A 13,918-nucleotide genomic window follows, 5' to 3' on the forward strand; every position below is an offset into this window, starting at 1 on the left:
ACCTCAGATGAAGGGGAACTGCTGCTGCTGCTGCTAAGTCACTTCAGTCGTGTCCGACTCTGTGTGACCCCATAGATGGAAGCCTACCAGGCTCCCCCGTCCCTGCAATTCTCCAGGCAAGAACACTGGAGTGGGTTGCCATTTCCTTCTCCAATGTGTGAAAGTGAAAAGTGAAAGTGAAGTCGCTTAGTCGTGTCCGACCCTTAGCGACCCCACGGACTGCAGCCTACCAGGCTCCTCCATCCATGGGATTTTCTAGGCAAGAGTACTGGAGTGGCTTGCCATTGCCTTCTCCGTGAAGGGGAACTACTGTTATTTTTTTGTGAAATTTTATTTCAGAATAAACATCTGGTGATATTATCTGGTCATTTTCTTCTGTTCTCCTCACATAATTGAATGTATTTTCATTGGATATGTACACATCTCCAACTAAAGATTTTCCAGTCAGTCAATATGAAATTGACATCATTATTACACAAAATATTATTTTACTCTTTTCCGAAATCCTGTTCTCTGCAGCAATTCTAATTTTTCACCACTCGCTATTTCCCTGAGTATCTGTGTTTTCCCACATATACTAGTTGGAAACTCTTGTTTTATTCTAGAGCATGGGATCACACCTCTTTACAAGAAAGTGTCCACATAATATTGTTTATTAACACATGTATGTGGAATCTAGGAAAATGGTACAGATGAAGCTCTTAATATTTCCAAGGCAGGAATAGAGACACAGATGTGGAGATCAGATATGTGGATTCAGGTGGAGAAGGAGAAGGTGGGGTGAACTGGGACATTAGGTTTGACATTGATACACTATCGTGTGTAAAATAGCTAGCTAATGGGAATCTGCAATAATGCACAGGGAGTTCAGTGTTCTGTGATGATGGAGAGGGGTGGGCTGGAAGGGTGTGAGGGAGGTGTGAGAGAGAAGGGATATATGCTCACATATAGGTGATTCACTCCATTGTACAGCAGAAACTAATACAACATTGGAAAGCAATTATACTCCAATTTAAAAAAATCCAAACTATATCATTGCTTTACTGTTTCACAGGTTTTTTCCTCTTGGCTCTCACTATTCACTTTTCTTTAGTACCACCAGTTTTGATGTGTTGTCTCCATAGATTGGTTGCCCTACACACTTGTTTCTTCGAGTATTCAAAAAAAAAAAAAAACTTTTTTGAAAATTTAATAATGAACCCAAGCCAAAGTTTCATGTCAAGCTTATACAAGGGAAGAACCTTCTTACTAAGCTTGTTCAAAAAGTTAATATTATGGGGTAATTATATAGACAAAAAAGTGTTTGCCTATTCTTTGTTATGTTATATATAAGACAAAAACATGTATGAAGATCATTAGATTTATGAATGATAACTTCTTTGGTACAAATCTAGTTTTCTAAAAAAAAAAATAGGAATGAAAATTGCTTGATATCGCTAGTAGGAATTAGTTTCTCCATAAACAAAAGGTGAAAATGATATTGAAAGAAGGTATCTTTCTCAGATCGAGTTTTTGTTAATTTTTCTTTTACAAGTGAATTTTCTCCGGTACAGTTTAAAAGCTTTCATTATTTCTGAAATGTTCTTGCTTAAATTGGGAGAGTAATTTTCTTTTAGTAAGCACATAAGGGGAACTAGTTTGTGCGCTCAAACAAAGGTATGCCCCACAGGCAAAGGTAACTGTAGAGTCAGCTAAGTGAGAGAGCTATTGTTAAGTATTGCCTTCCCCATTCTCTCAGCCCAAGACCTCCAATCGCTTGCTTTGTCTGTTCTAAAATTCTCTATAAGAAGCTATTAAATTGTATCTCTACTTAACTTTCCTAATGTTTCTTTATAGGCCAATCTGTACAGGTGAGAGTAATTAGTAATCGCCAGTCTCCAATCAGCAATTAGCTCCAATTAACGCTTCCCAGCTGCTCAGGCAGGCCTGCGCTGACTTTTCTCAGCTGCTTGACTTGTCTCACTGAGACTTCATCATGGGCTAAAAATTTAAGAATCATTCATAACTAATCATTCTAATGGACAAACTTTTTGATTAACTCCTCGTATTCAAGGAAGTTACTTATCTTGTGATGTCTCTAATATTTGCAGCTGTAGGTACATCAGCATCCAATATTCAAAAGTACCTAAATATGAAATCACACATGTGTGATTCACAAGCAATACTGTATAATCAAAATAACAATTAAAGAAATACAATAAAAAAGTAAACAGACACATTGTGTTATCTCATATACAAGGACAAACAAGCAAGTAGAAAGGCAGAATGAAAAAAGGAAGAAAATAAGAACTAGAGGGAAAAAAAAATTAGAAGGAATACCAATGCTAATAATAGAGTAGTAACTGGATTACTCACTCTGCTGATGAGAATACAAGGAAGTTTAGCCTTTCTAGAATACCGTTCATTAGTGTGGATAAACAGCCTAAAATGCTAATATATTTCAAATCACTAATAAAATCTGTGAAGATCTATCCTAAGGAAGAAGGGATAAGTGCACAACTTTTATTCAAATGTTTTAATCCAAGATTTTATAACGATTATAAAAGCCTAAAACAATGCACATTTTTGAATTGGGAAAATGTAAAAGTAATAAACATCTTTCTAGGACACTATAAAACTTTTAAAATTATGTCCCTGACAGTATATAATAATTTTCTCCTATTTTATACTCTATGGACTTTATAATTTTGTGTTATACATTTATGTCTGTGGTAATTTTGAGTAAATTTTTGTGAAAGATGTGGGGTCTGTGTGTGGATTCTTTTTTTGCTTTTTTTATTTTAATTTTTCTTTTCTTTCTTTTTTTTTTTTTTTTGGCATGTTGAAGTCTACTTGTTCTGGTGCCATTTGTTAAAAAGACTATCTTTAGCTCCAGTTTCCTCATGTATTATTAGATCTTAAATACAGTTTGCTAGATTTATACCTAAGTATTTCCCTAGTACTGGGATACTAAAATAAATGATACAGTTTTTAATTCCAAATTACACTTGCTTATTGCTGTTGTATAAGAAAGCAACTGACTTTTATATATTAGCCTCTCACTATATAATGCATGCCTTAATCAAAAGTATACCTTGGTGGTTCACTGGTAAAGATCCTGACTGCAATGCAGGAGATGTGCACTGATCCCTGGGTCAAGAAGATCCCTGTAAAGGAAATGGCAACCCACTGCATTATTCTTGCCTGGGAAATCCCATGGACAAAATCACCTGGCAGGTTACAGTCCATGGGTCACAAAGAGTCAGACATGACTTAGCTATTAAACAATGACAATAATAAAATATACAACACAAAAGTGAACCCCAACTAAACTATGGTCTTTGTGTGATTATGATGTATGAATGTAAGCTCATCAATTGTAACAAATGTACCATTCTGATGGGGAACCTGATAAAGAAGGAGACTATACACGCATGGGGCAGAGGGTGTATGGGAAATCTCTAACTTTCTCTCAATTTTGCTGTGAACCTAAAACTGCTGTAAAAAAAATAAAGTCTATTAAAATATTTAATGGCATGTAATAAACTTTAAAAAATAAGAGTAAATTATTTTAAAAATGGTTTTTAGTAGAGTCTACCTACCTATCTATAAACATATAAATTCATTGGCAAAAGAAAAAGAGGCTGAAATGAAATGAAATTGCTGAGTGGTCCCAAAGAAAAAAGATTTAAGAGTTTTCACTATCTGTTTCCAAGTGATACATTCAAGTGTGATCCTACTGAAACTTTGGGCAGAAGAGTGTAACATCAGTTACAGAGTACATATATATATATATATGTGTGTGTGTGTGTGTGTGTGTGTGTGTATTAATAGTCACTATTTATGATTTAAGGGTGGAAATGATCTAAGTTCTTAATAGTATGACTTCAGAATGATTTCAGGGTAAGTGTGAAAATGAGTCACTCAGTGGTGTCTGACTCTTTGCGACCCCATGGACTGTAGCCTGCCAGGCTCCTCTGTCCATGGAATTCTCCGGGCAAGAATACTGGAGTGAGTAGCCATTCTCTTCTGCAGGAGATCTTGCCAACCCAGGGCTCGAACCAGGGTCTTCTGCATTCCAGTTGGATTCTTTACCAGATGAGCTACCAGGGGATTTATGATAAATCCTTTGAGTTCAGTTCAGTTCAGCTCAGTCGTTCAGTCATGTCTGACTCTTTGCAAACTCATGGACTGCAGCACACCAGGCTTTCCTGTCCATCGCCAACCCCCAAGGCTTGCTAACTCATGTCCATTGAGTCAGTAATGCCATCCAACCATCTCATCCTCTGTCGTTCCCTTCTCCTCTTGCCCTCAGTCTTTCCCAGCATCAGGGCTTTTTCAAATGAGTCAGTTCTTCTTGTCAGGTGGCCAAAGTATTGGAACTTCAGCTTTAGCTTCAGCATCAGTCTTTTCAGTGAATATTCAATACTGACTTTCTTTAGGATAGACGTTTGATCTCCTCTCAGTCCAAGGGACTCTCAAGAGTCTTCTCCAATACCACAGTTCAAAAGCATCAATTCTTCAGCACTCAGCTATTTTTACGGTCCAGCTCTCACATGACTACTGGAAAAACCCTAGTTTTGACTAGATGGACCTTTTTTGGCAAAGTAATGTCTCTGCTTTTTAATATGCTGTCTAGGTTGATCATAGCTTTTCTTTCAAGGAGCAAGTGTCTTTTAATTTCATGGCTGCAGTTGCCACCTGCAGTGATTTTGGAGCCCAAAAACTTAAGTCTATCACTATTTTCATTGTTTCCCCATTTTTTGCCATGAAGTAACATGGGAAATAGATGGAAAAACAGTGGAAACAGTGTCAGACTTTATTTTGGGGGGCTCCAAAATCACTGCGGATGCTGATTGCAGCCAGGAAATTAAAAGACGCCTTCTGAAACTGCAATACTTTGGCCACCTCATGAGACGAGTTGACTCACTGGAAAATACTCTGATGCTGGGAGGGGTTGAGGGCAGGAGGAGAAGGGGACTTCAGAGAATGAGATGGCTGGATGGCATCACCGACTCTGTGGACATGAGTTTGAGTGAACTCGGGAGTTGGTGATGGACAGGGAGGCCTGGCGTGCTGTGATTCATGGGGTCGCGGAGAGTCGGACACGACTGAGCGACTGAACTGAACATGATCCTTTGAGTATTGAAAAAAGAGGTAGTTTAAATTTACCCTCACTATACTTATTTTTTTCTAAGTATTTAGTTTTACAATCAGAAAAAGTTGATTATCACAGAGCTACAGTCCTATAAAAATTCAGCATAAGTGTACTCCTTACAGGTAGGAGGAGCAGGCTCTAACAGCTGAGAAGAGGGAGGCTAGACCTCTAAGTCTGTCTTTAGGCAAAACCAGAATGAGCTTCAAGTTGATGTTTCTCTCACTAAAACTATGCATCTTTTATTATTTTCAGTAATTTCATTGGGTAAATATTATATTGCACAAATAAAAACAGAATACTTGAAAGCTATTTATACTTCCAAAAGAACGTTTCATGGAAACTGGTCTCCCTATCCATTATTCCCATGGTTGTTTTTCAGTTGCTAAGTAGTCTCCAACTCTTTAAAACACACAGACTGCAGCATGCCAGTCTTTCCTGTCCTTCACTATCTCCCTGAGTTTGCTCAAACTCATGTCCATTGATTTGGTGATGTTCAGTTCAGTTCAGTTCAGTCGCTCAGTCATGTCTGACTCTTTGCGACCCCATGAATCACAGCACGCCAGGCCTCCCTGTCCATCACCAACTCCCGGAGTTTACTCAAACTCATGTCCATCGAGTCGGTGATGCCATCCAGCCATCTCATTCTCTGTCGTCCCTGTCTCCTCCCGCCCCTAATCCCTCCCAGCATCAGAGTCTTTTCCAGTGAGTCAGCTCTTCCCATGAGGTGGCCAAAGTATTGGTTTCAGCTTTAGCATCAGTCCTTCCAGCCAGCATTAAATACATTCAATTCTGCTAGTTCTCTTTTTTTGGTAAGTATATTCATATTTTTTAATACTCTGACTCATTTTTTAGTTTTGAAAGAAAGCACTGTTGAGTCAACAAAGATTATAAATGAATGTTTTTGAATAATTCTTGGTCATTAAAGATCCAATTGAATCTCTAGGTCAAACAAGCACTTCTTCAGTTCAGTTCAGCCGCTCAGTCTATCTGACGCTTTGCGACCCCATGAACCGCAGCACACCAGGCCTCCCTGTCCATCACCAACTCCCGAAGTCCACCCAAACCCATGTCCATTGTGTCAGTGATGCCATCCAGCCATCTCATCTTCTGTTGTCTCCTTCTCCTCCTGCCCTCAATCTTTCCCAGCATCAGGGTCTTTTCAAACGAGTCAGCGTTCCATATCAGGTGGCCAAAGTATTGGAGTTTCAGCTTCAACATCAGTCCTTCCAATGTCATTAAAACTTTGACACTAGCTCCTTGTTGGATAGAAATCTAAAGCAAAAGCAACCTTGAACTTAGGAAGAGGTTCTTATTATTTCATTAATCATTTCCCTTAGTTTGCAACATAGAGTGTACTAATATTTTATAATTGGCTTTAATTCATTAAAATGTCCCACAAATATAATTTGTACAATTGTGAACAAAGTCAATAATTTTGATAAATCCTTTGCCTCATATTTTTAACTTGATTAGTGATTTTTAAAGCACAAACTCTGTTGACTAGAGTTACATGAAAATAATTATAATAATACAATCATTTAACCTAATTGTATATTATAATTTTTTTAACCTTTCACACTAAGTGACCCATACTCAGAATATAAATTTGAGATCTTAAGTACAGTAAGAAATCCCAGACACTGGAATCAGTGTTGAGTTGAAATTCTAAACTAGTTAAAGAACTTTGATGTTACTTTTATACAAGATTCAGTTTTCCCCATTGTAAAACAAGGTATATGATAATGCCTTATGATAACATCCGTTTGAGATTTAACAATTTACTGTAATAAAGATGCTCAGTACATCATAAGTGTTATAATTATTTCATACTTTTCTAATTCTCTATTAATATGTTTCTAGGTAGTATAATCACAAACAGTTTAAGAGAGGTCATACAGAAATATTAGGCAGAGTTAATCTGTTTTCTCTTAAGGAAACATGATATAGAACTCATGTTCTAGCATTATTTGGATGACACTTGTATATTTATTAATCTAGTAATTTTTTTCTGAAATTAATAATATGGGTTGTAATAATATACACTATTTTGCTTTATTTTCCTTAACATATTTATTCTTAATTTCTGCTAACTGGGAGTCAAATATTCTTTTACAGTTGAAAAATTTAATAACCCTCTTTTAGTAATTGATATACCAAGCACACATTTAATCTAACTGACATTTATAGAATACTTTATCCAACAACAGAGAAAACATATTCCTCTCAAGCTCCCTCACTGAACATTTACCAATAAAAGACCACATTCTGAGTGATAAAACATGCCTAAACAAAGATAAAATAACAGAAATCATATGAAGTATGTTGCAAGGTCACAATGGAATTAATCAAGAATTTAGCAACAGAAACACAATAGAAAAACATAGTTTAAAATACTTGGAGATTAAACAACATGTAGCTAAATAACAAGCGGGTCAGAAAACAACTCACAAAAGGAACTACAAAATATTTTGACTTAAAAATATTACACAAAAATTTGAGAGGTGCAGTGAAAGCAGGACCTGGGGAAATTTATAGTATTGATTGCATATATTATGGAAAAAGGATTTAAAATCAACAACTAATCTGCTTTTAGGAAGTTAAAGAAAAAAAGCAATTTAATCTCAAAGAAGTGAAATAATAGGAATATAAATTATAAATCTTAAAGTAAAAAATGAAATTGAAAACAGAAAAATAGCAAAGTCAAAAGATTTTTTTTCTTTAAAGACTAATAGAAACAACTCTTATTGAGGATAACTAAGAAAAAATAAATGAACACACACATTAACAATATCATAAATGATGTGTCATCGATACTAATTATGTGGATATTAAAAGAATAACAAAGGAACACCGGAAGCAAATCTGTGTCCACAGATTTGATTATTTACATGAAAAGTATATATTCCTTGAAAGACACAAACCACCCAAAGTTATACAAGGAGAAACAGATAATTTGAATTGATTTTTAACTACATTAAAAAAAGATTCAATAATTCCTTCCAAGTAAGAATGTACCTGGCTCAAATGGTTTGGCTCAAATGAATGCTATCCAATTTCAATCACAGAGTGTTATAAGTTCTTTCTTATCTCATCAAGAAAAGAGAAGCAAAGGACACACTCACTAATTCTATAAGGCCAAAGTTACCCAGTACCAAGACCAGATAAAAACATTATGAGGAAGGAAAACTATTGGCATATATCTCTCATGAATACTGATGCAAAAATACCTAACAATACATCAGCAAGTTGAACCCAACAATGTATAAAAATTATGCACACCACCAAGTGTAACGTATTCCTATTATATAAGATTAGTTCAAACGTTTAAATTTAGTATAATCTATCTGGTCCCATCACTTCATGGGAAATAGATGGGGAAACAGTGGAAACAGTGTCAGAATTTTTATTTTTGGGCTCCAAAATCACTGCAGATGCTGATTGCAGCCATGAAATTAAAAGACGCTTACTCCTTGGAAGGAAAGTTATGACCAACCTAGATGGCATATTAAAAAGCAGAGACATTACTTTGCCAAGAAAGCAATAAAAAGTAATGACAGAGTGAGAGGGGGCTTTGAGGGAGAATGGATACATGCATATGTATGGCTGAGTTCGTTTGCTCTTCACCTGAAACTATCAAAACATTGTTAATCAGCTGTAACTCCAATACAAAATAGTTGTTTTCTTAAAGTAATGAACCTCAAGCCAAAAAAAAAAAAATAGATGAATCTAAATACATATTGCTAAGTGAAAGAAATTTGTCGAAAAAGCCTACAGATTATACAATTTCAATCATATGACATTCAGGAATAGCAGAGTTATAGCAATGGTAAAGATACCAGTGGTTTCCAGAAGCTGTGGCAAAACAAAACATGCCAAAAAATATGGATATTGGTGACAGCATAGCAAAAGCATATCAAAAGACAGAAGCCAACTGAAGGAGCATGCAGTGGCCAATACTGGAACAATTTGAGCAACAAGAAAACATTAAAGTAGTATTAGTTTTTAACCCTAGTACAGAATAAAAATGTATGACACATATGGGTATAAATGATTTAGTAAATAAAAATAAGTGGAAAATAATACATAAAATTCTGTGCACAGAGGAATTCTAAATAATTGATGTAGAAATTCCACCCTGGAGGACCTGGAGTAAAATTTCCCAACCCTTAGATGTGCGTGGTGCACTACAGTAAAGAAACCTAACAAACTGTACCTCTGTGAAGTAATCAAGGGTTTTACTTTTGAACTGTGGTATTGGAGAAGACTCTTGAGAGTCCCTTGGACTGCAAGGAAATCAAACCAGTCAATCTTAAAGGAAATCAAGCCTGAAAACTCACTGGAAGGACTGATACGGAAGCTGAAACTCCAATAATTTGGCCTTCTGATGTGAAGAATTGACTCACTGGAAAATACCCTGAGGCTGGGAAAGATTGAAGGCAGGAGGAGAAGGGGACAACAGGATGAGATGGTTGGATGGCATCACTGACTCAATGGGCATGAGTTTGAGCAAGCTCCAAGAGTTTGTGATGGACAGGGAAGCCTGGCGTGCCTGCAGTCCATGGGGTTGCAAAGAGTTGGACACGACTGAGGGACTGAACTAAATTGAGGTAAAAATGTCAACATCAACAATAAAAATCACTGATATGTTTGCAAAGCAACTGTCCTATCCTCTTCAAAACTGTCAAAGTCATCAAAAACAAGAAAAATCTGAGAAAGTGTCACAGCTGGGAGGAGCTGAAGGAGACATGCTAACCAAATTCAATGTGGCATTTTGGCAGGGATCTTGGAACAGGAAAAGGACACCAGGTTAAATCTAAGAGAAATGAAAAAAAAGGGGGGGAGGAATATGAATAATTTATGAACTTAAAAAAAATACATCAATAATGTTTCACTAATTATGTTAAATGTACCATACTAATGTTAAGATGTTAATAACAGAGGGGACTAGAAGCAGAGAAACTGTTCTAAAACCTTTACATTCTTTATTTTTTAAAAAGAATTGATTATTCCCAAGAAATAAATGGAAACAAATCTCCTGATAGGATATGCCATATTTCATAGTTCTTTTTAAGCAGTATTATGCCAAAGCAAGGACATTTTTCCTCATTATCATTTCATCTAGTGCTTGCAAGAATATGACTAAGAAAAAGAACTAATGGATAAGTTAACAATGTAGCAATGAAGGATAAATGATAAATGCTTATTTTGCCCTTTTCTAAACTGTACTGTTTTAAATAGGTTAGAGTAGTAGAAAATGTTATTTGGAATGCTTTATAATTTATGCACACTTTTAAAAAAGAAATATTCTGTGACACAATGAAGTGAGATATCAACACAAAGAATCATGTAAATTAATTAATTTTTTCCCTGATAGGTATTATTATTGTGTTGCCAGAACTTTTCAGTAATTTGAGGTTCACTATTAAGCCACCTCATGTGACAAGTTGACTTACTGGAAAAGTCTGATGCTGGGAGGGATTGGGGGTGGGAGGAGACGGGGACGACAGAGAATGAGATGGCTGGGTGACATCACCGACTCGATGGACATGAGTTTGAGTGAACTCCGGGAGTTGGTGATGGACAGGGAGGCCTGGCGTGCTGTGATTCATGGGGTCACAGAGTCAGACACGACTGAGCGACTGAACTGAACTGAACTGAATTAGTGTACTTTTGGCTGTAATGAATTTTCCTTCTAATATTTCTCTGTTTTTTCTTAGACAAAACACTCAACTGAATGGTTTTTATCATTTTTATAATTAAAAATATCAAAGCCTTTCTTGATATAAAAAGTTTTAAAAATTACAGCAAGGTGAAACATATCTGTCATAACAGAACTGATAGTTCTTTAGATAAATTAAGCCATTTGAAGCAACATGGATCAACTAGAGATCATCATACTAAGTGAAGTAAGTCAGAGAGAAAGACAAATACCATATGATATCACTTACACGTGGAATTAAAAATACGACACCAATAAACCTATCTACAAAACAGAAGCAGAATGATGGACATTCTGAATTTGGTATTATCATATATAAACTGATATATATAGCATGGACAAACAACAAAGTCCCACTGTGTAGCACAGGGAACTGTACTCCATATACTGTGATAGACCATAATGGAAAAAAATATGAAAAATAATGTGTGTATATATATATATATATGTATATGAGTCACTTCACATACAGTAGTAACACAATATTGCAATCCAACTATATTTGAGTAAAAATAAATTTTTAAACAACTAGGTATATTTTATTGCTAGAAGAGTAGATCTTAAAAGTTCTTACTACAAGAAAAAAATTGTAACTGCATTGTGATGGATGTTAAATAACCTTATAGAGGTAATTACTTTGCAATATTTATGCATATCAAAACATGTTGTGCACCTAAAACTAACACAAAGATCTGTCAGTTATATCTCAATAAAAAATGCCAAACAACAAAAAGAGAATAAATCATTTGCAATGCACATTGAAATAAAGGGCTGCTCTTTTTAATATATAAAAAGTTTTTTATCAAAGAATAAGAAAAGGATTAACGGCTTAATAGAAAAATTAGGGCAGAGATAAATGCAAAAGAAACAAAAGAGACCATAGCAAAAATCAACAAAGCCAAAAGCTGGTTCTTTGAGAAGGTGAATAAAATTGACAAACCACTAGCCAGACTCATCAAGAAACAAAGGGAGAAGAACCAAATCAATAAAATTAGAAATGAAAATGGAGAGATCACAACTGACAACACAGAAATACAAAGGATTATTAGAGAATACTATCAGCAATTATATGGCAATAAAATGAATAACCTGGAAGAAATGGACAAATTCCTAGAAAAGTACAACTTTCCAAAACTGAACCAGGAAGAAATAGAAAATCTGAACAAACCCATCACAAGCACGGAAATTGAAACTGTAATCAAAAATCTCCCAGCAAACAAAAGCCCAGGTCCAGACGGCTTCACAGCTGAATTCTACCAAAAATTTAGAGAAGAGCTAACACCTATTCTACTCAAACTCTTCCAGAAAATAGCTGAGGAAGGGAAACTTCCAAACTCATTCTATGAGGCCACCATCACCCTAATCCCAAAACCTGGTAAAGACCCCACAAAAAAAGAAAACTATAGGCCAATATCACTGATGAACATAGATGCAAAAATCCTTAACAAAATTCTAGCAATCAGAATCCAACAACACATTAAGAAGATCATACATCATGACTAAGTGGGCTTTATCCCAGGAATGCAAGGATTCTTCAATATCCGCAAATCAATCAACGTAATACACCACATTAACAAACTGAAAAATAAAAATCATATGATTATCTCAATAGATGCAGAGAAAGCCTTCGACAAAATTCAACATCCATTTTTGATAAAAACTCTCCAGAAAGTGGGAATTGAAGGGACATACCTCAACATAATAAAAGCTATATATGACAAACCCACAGCAAACATTATCCTCAATGGTGAAAAACTGAAAGCATTTCCCCTAAAGTCAGGAACAAGACAAGGGTGCCCACTCTCACCACTACTATTCAACATAGTTCTGGAAGTTTTGGCCACAGCAATCAGAGCAGAAAAAGACATAAAAGGAATACAAATTGGAAAAGAAGAAGTAAAGCTTTCACTGTTCGCTGATGACATGATCCTCTACACAGAAAACCCTAAAGACTCTACCAGAAAACTACTAGAGCTAATCAATGAGTACAGCAAAGTTGCAGGATATAAAATCAACACACAGAAATCCCTTGCATTCCTATACACTAATAATGAGAAAATAGAAAGAGAAATTAAGGAAACTATTCCATTCACTGTTGCAATGAAAACAATTAAATACTTAGGAATATATCTACCTAAGGAAACAAAAGACTTGTACATAGAAAACTATAAAACACTAGTGAAAGTAATCAAAGAGGACACGAATAGATGGAGAAATATACCGTGTTCGTGGATTGGAAGAATAAATATTGTAAAAATGAGTATACTACCCAAAGTAATTTATACATTCAATGCAATCCCTATCAAGCTACCAACAATATTTTTCACAGAACTAGAACAAATAATCTCACAATTTGTATGGAAATACAAAAAACCTCGAATAGCCAAAGCAATCTTGAGGAAGAAGAATGGAACTGGGGGAATTAACCTGCCGGACTTCAGGCTCTATTACAAAGCCACAGTCATCAAGACAGTATGGTACTGGCATAAAGACAGAAATATAGATCAATGGAACAAAATAGAAAGCCCAGAGATAAACCCACACTCCTATGGACACCTTATCTTCGACAAAGGAGGCAAGAATATAAAATGGAGAAAAGACAGTCTCTTTAACAAGTGGTGCTGGGAAAACTGGTCAGCCACTTGTAAAAGAATGAAACTAGAACACTTCCTAACACCATACACCAAAATAAACTCAAAATGGATTAAAGATCTAAATGTAAGACCATAAACTATAAAACTCCTAGAGGAGAACGTAGGCAAAACACTCTCCGACATAAATCACAGCAAGATCCTCCAAGACCCACCTCCCAGAATATTGGAAATAAAAGCAAAAATAAACAAATGGGACCTAATTAAAATCAAAAGCTTCTGCACAGCAAAGGAAACTCTAAGCAAGGTGAGAAGACAACCTTCAGAATGGGAGACAATAATAGCAAATGAAGCAACTGATAAAGGATTAATCTCCAAATTATACAAGCAGCTCCTGCAGCTTAATTCCAGAAAACTAAGTGACCCAATCAAAAAATGGGCCAAAGAACTAAACAGACATTTCTCCAAAGA

This window comes from Moschus berezovskii, chromosome 17 (assembly GCF_049115385.1).
Source record: "Moschus berezovskii isolate FMDL1 chromosome 17, NW_MosBer_1.0, whole genome shotgun sequence".
In the NCBI taxonomy this organism is placed as follows: Eukaryota; Metazoa; Chordata; class Mammalia; order Artiodactyla; family Moschidae; genus Moschus; species Moschus berezovskii.